This window comes from Cryptomeria japonica, chromosome 6 (genome assembly GCF_030272615.1).
Source record: "Cryptomeria japonica chromosome 6, Sugi_1.0, whole genome shotgun sequence".
Taxonomy (NCBI): Eukaryota; Viridiplantae; Streptophyta; class Pinopsida; order Cupressales; family Cupressaceae; genus Cryptomeria; species Cryptomeria japonica.
In genome coordinates, this window is record NC_081410.1 from 666,846,464 (window position 1) to 666,851,882 (window position 5,419).

General features: G+C 37.9%; 1 pseudogene; it reads left to right on the forward strand.

Moving 5' to 3' along the window:
- Positions 1 to 1,781: 1,781 nt before the first annotated feature.
- On the forward strand, positions 1,782 to 4,366 carry LOC131058438 (G-type lectin S-receptor-like serine/threonine-protein kinase At2g19130; annotated as a pseudogene).
- Positions 4,367 to 5,419: the final 1,053 nt, after the last annotated feature.

Sequence of the window (5,419 nt, forward strand, 5' to 3'; positions counted from 1 at the left end):
GATGGTCGACATTAATCTCTCAAGTATTTGGAAAATCATACACACATTAATTCATCACTTAAATATTCTATTCTTCTTTATCTATGTTAACCCTAAATATTTATCTGTATCACTTCTATTGTTTATCTTTGTGCTTTGGCCCTAATATCGCATGCACGAACTAAGGACGCAAGTGTGATCGACTCTTTAGAATGTTAGTGTACACCTAAGATGCTAGCATCAATCTTGTATGCCAATGCAACTTCTCTTCTAGGATGAATGTGCGGCCCAAGGATGGATGCATGTGTAGCTTATAATTTCGTACTCAAATTAAATGTGTTAAACGGAAGCGAAAAGAGAAACCTTTGGCCTACCTCGTATAATGTCTCCTCCTCCTCCATAATGGCCCAAAGCTCCTTGAATCTAGTAGGGTGCAAGTCTTGTCTGCAAGGAATTTTCATGCATTGTACTTTTTAATTACTACTTATGAATTTCTATAGTTTGCAAAATTCATATATGCAAAAAAAAACCATGATACATTTTAATATAAATGTCTCTATTGCCTAATTTATATTTTAACTTGAATGGTACAAATTGCAAGATGTTGAAAACAATATATATATTTAGTTAATTATTATTCTCTTTATGTTGTTCATTTCAAAGTAAGTATCTTTTAGAACTTACCAACCATGCATTTTTTCGTACTAATAAATATGTTTTTCCTCATATCTCGTCATAGTGTATGAAGTGTTTCAAACAATTTCCTCTAATCTAGCAATCTATTGGACATTGATAATACTTTTCATCTCGATGGTTTGACATTAGAGATATGTAGTTGATCTCTATATTGTAAATTATTTTATTTGTCAAAGTTATTAACACTTACTAATTACAACATGTCACTTTTTCAAATATTTTAGCCTTCAGTATTCTCCTTCTTGTTTAGTTGTAATTTTGAAGATATTTTAAAATACTTCCTCTTGCAAAGGGTTTCTAATTCTCTTAAATTAAAAAAGGTAAAACCTATTTTGAGTTCATTTCATACAAATCAAGCCCTTTACCTACACTTAATTAACATTCAATTCATATATATGTCAAATATAGACTAAAAGTTTGCCTACTTCACCTTTCACACGTCTTTGACATATCCATTGCACACAAAGGTGTGATTATTAGTATGTAATCTTTATTAGCAATAAAATAGATTGACTTAATTCTTATGTGAAGCTAAATTTTGACTAGTAGTATTTATATCTTTTACAAAATGATGAATGCATGTATATATTTTGTTATATTAATGACATTTATTAAGATTATTTATATTTTTTAAATATTTATTGATATTTTTATATTCAAATAATAATGAAAAGAATTCTATTCATAAACCAAATTATGACAAATACCCTTACATCACAATTGTGTCCCTCCCCTAATGCAGATTAGATAAAGCCCATGGCAAAAGTCTTGTAGTTGCTCTTCTCCATGACTTCATACATTGTTACTTTGCGGACTACGACAACTGACTTATCCATGTCCGTTAAAATTGAGTTGACTGAATTTGGCTGCCCAGCAACGTTTCTCCGAACCCTTTCCCACGCAACATAAAAAAAGAATTTTCCATGCGCTTGCAACAAACACTACAATTTTGACCCTCAAAACTTTTGTTTCTGAATGGCGGTTCTCCGGCCGTTACATTGTCTTATATGTGACACTGTGCGTGCATTCCAAGCCCTTTGGTGTGAATCTGAAGCTTACAAGTTTGGGAAATTGTGTATCCTTTCTAAATTGAAAAGCGTCTTGGAATTAACTTTTCTCTTTCAGGGAAATTTCCTCCTTCGCATTTAGTTCTCTTGCATTTTAAAGCTAGAGGGATGTTCGTTCCATACCTCAGCGATGGGTGAAATCAGGGAAAAGTTCTGTTTAAGCCTGTTTTTCCTTTTTACAGTGTTTATTCAGCTGAAATATTATGATGCTGCAGTCAAGGCTGGAGATACTCTTTCTTTGGACGCGTGGATTACTGGAAATCAGACAATAATTTCAAAGAATGGCACATTTGAATTGGGGTTTTTCAGCCCAAATGGAAGCAATAACTGGTATATCGGCATCTGGTATGCCAATATCACAGAGAAGACGTTCGTTTGGGTGGCTAACAGGGAGACTCCCGCGAGAAACAGGTCTGGCATTTTGAAACTGTCAAAAGAAGGTCATCTGGGACTGTTCGATGCAGAGGGCGCGTCTCTTTGGTCGGCCAACATATCGAGCAAGGCCTCCCAGGCGGTGATATTAGAATCTGGTAATTTTGTAATGTTCAGTGATGATAATAAATCTGAAACTGTCTGGCAGAGTTTCGACTATCCTGTTGACACCTTGTTGCCAGGGATGAGGTTCGGTGGACAGCGAAAGCTAGTCTCTTGGAAAAGTTTATTGGATCCTGCTCCTGGGCTTTTTTCTTACCAAATGGATCCATTTGGGGCCAAACGATTCGTGCTAACATTGAATAATTCTCTACAGTATTGGGCAAGTGGAATATGGGACACCAATGTTTTCAGGCTAATTCCAGAAATGACAAAATTTAAAGGCCTCTACAATATCAGCGTTGAGGATACCGACTCTGGTTTGTATATTACTTTTACATCGATGGCTATCACGAATATGCTCTTACGTTCCGTCCTAGTTAAGTCTGGAGGATTGCAAGTTTATGCTCTGCTTGATGACGGTAAATGGAGTATGTTGTGGTCTAGACCAAGAGATCCATGTGCCGTATATGGTTTGTGCGGCGCTTACGGAAGCTGCAACTCCAACAATCTTGATTTCTGCAGCTGCGTGGAAGGCTTCACCCCCACAGATAATCGCACCTGGGATTCCCAAGAGTGGTGGTCCGGTGGCTGTGTCCGGCAGAGCCCCTTAAACTGCGTTGCAAAAAATGGCAGCGCGGACGGATTCCTGCAGCCGGGCGTCACATTGCCTGATGTTGATTCCGCTTCCTCATACCCTGCAACCACAAAGAATGAATGCCAGAAAGCCTGCCTCTTCAATTGCTCGTGCACTGCGTTTACTTTCAAATCGCCTTCAGGGCCGTGCCAAATCTGGTCAGGAGATTTGTTAAACATGCTTACAACTGAATCCAAAAGCAATTCAAATGTTTTTATTCGAGTAGCTACCTCTTCACTGCCGAAGGCCAATAAATCGTCCTTCTTCAAAGAAAAAACAACTACTATTGTAGACGTAGTGCTAGGTATTGTTGGTGCTGTCGCCGTTGCTTTGGGTATCTTTTCAACTTTAATGTGGTGGAGGCATCGGCAGAGACATCGGCCACGATTGATAGAGAGGTATGGAGATTCCTCGAGCTCTTTTCTTAGAATGTTTAGCTACATGGAGTTGAGGATTGCAACTAGGAATTTCAGGTATAAGTTGGGGAGTGGAGGATTCGGCACCGTGTTCAAAGGAACCCTAATAGACGGCACGCTTGTGGCGGTAAAGAAAATGGAGGGTTCAAGACAAGATGAGAAGCAATTCCGAGCGGAAATCAGTTCTCTTGGAGTCATACAACATGTGAATTTGGTCAGGCTAAGAGGCTTTTGTGTTCAAGGATCAAGAAGATTTCTGATTTATGATTACATGCCCAACGGATCTCTAAATTCTTTACTCTTCTCAAGTAATTCGAAAAGCAAACGGACGGTACTTGATTGGAAGACCCGATTCGATATCGCATTAGGCACTGCAAGAGGGCTACATTATCTCCACGAAAAATGCAGAGATTGCATCATTCACTGCGATATTAAGCCGAAAACATTCTTCTGGACAATAATTTTTCACCCAAGTTAGCAGATTTTGGATTGGCAAAGCTTTTGGGTAGAGATTTCAGCCGCCTCCTGACCACAACAAGAGGAACGAGAGGGTACTTGGCTCCAGAGTGGATCTCTGGTCTTCCCATCACTCCCAAGGTGGATGTATACAGTTTTGGTATGACGCTCTTGGAAATCATTTCTGGTCGAAGAAATCTGGATTTAAACGAGCAAGATTCAAGTAAGTATTACTTTCCCTCGTGGGCAGCAACTCAAATTTCCAATGGCAACACGATTAATATTGTGGAGGAGGGTATTGCAGAGGAGAGAGATCTTGAGGAGGTGAGAAGAGCAAGTATTGTAGGGTTTTTATGCATTGAAAATGATGAGGAGGTTAGGCCAAGCATGGGACAAGTGGTGCTAATGCTGGAAGGGAAGATGCAGCCTCAAATTCAGCAGATTCAGAGCTCTGTGAACATGGACAAGCAAGCAGACAGAAGCGAGACTGACAGCGATAGTGATGGCCAGGTTATCCGTTAGATTAACGGAGTAGGGAGTTAGGCATAAACACCAGTTAACATTTAAATGTAAATGTAATTTTAATTATTAGCAATTTGAACTAGATGTTTGATGGGCACACTGATAACTATTTTAACTGCAATGCAATTTATTAGAGAGAAATTTTCTATTACCAAATTTAAATTTATATAAAAAATCTGTAAAATATTTTTTTTGAAAATAGTGGAAAAATGCAAGTAAAATTTTTTTAGCATCTCGTATTTATTAGAATCAAATTTATGTCATGTTTCAAATTTGAAATTATTATCAGAGTTAATCTTAACATGAATGTATATTACAGGGTATGTTGGAATTGAAATATTCTTGATACATTTTTTAGTGTTTCTATCATGAAAGGGAAAGTGACTTATTGGTGTAAAATCTAAGTAGCCAAAGTATGTTCTGAATTTGAATTTTAGCATATTCAACATTTTTGTTAATGCGCTTATAATTTATTGAAGAAACAAACCCAATCCTTATATCACAAAGAAGCATTAAAATATATATTTTTTATATTAAATATCGAGAGACCAAAATAAGGAGAGTTTATACAAAAACGAGGATGGGAGGCAAAGCCTCAGCCATTAACCAATGGGATTATCCGACTGAACAAAGACAACCTCCTACAAAAAAAGAGTTACGAGAGAGAGTATATACAGTGAACCATATACATCAACTAGAGGCTACTGGACACCTATTGCAGAATCTCATCCTGGTTTTCCACCCATGTTGTCCATCCTTGTGGCCCTTCCATCCACACCACCTTCTTCCGCTCCAAGACTTGGGTAAACATTTCAAGCTTATCAAAGTAGGGACCTCTATTGTCCCTGAGTTCCTTGATCAGTTTCTTTGGAGCCTCATCGAATGGAGTATGGTTCTCTGCAATTCTAGCCCATTCAAAGCCATCCTTCATCTCATATATGAACCTAGTTGCCCGACCATCCGTGAGGAAACGCAACAGCTTCTCCCTCTCAACATTCATCAAAAAACATACCTGCACAGCAATTTTATAACATGTGAGTTTCTTAAAAAACCCAGTAAGAGTCCTATCAATACCTTGGAAGTTTTCCTCATTTCTAGGCTTCCAAATAAACCAA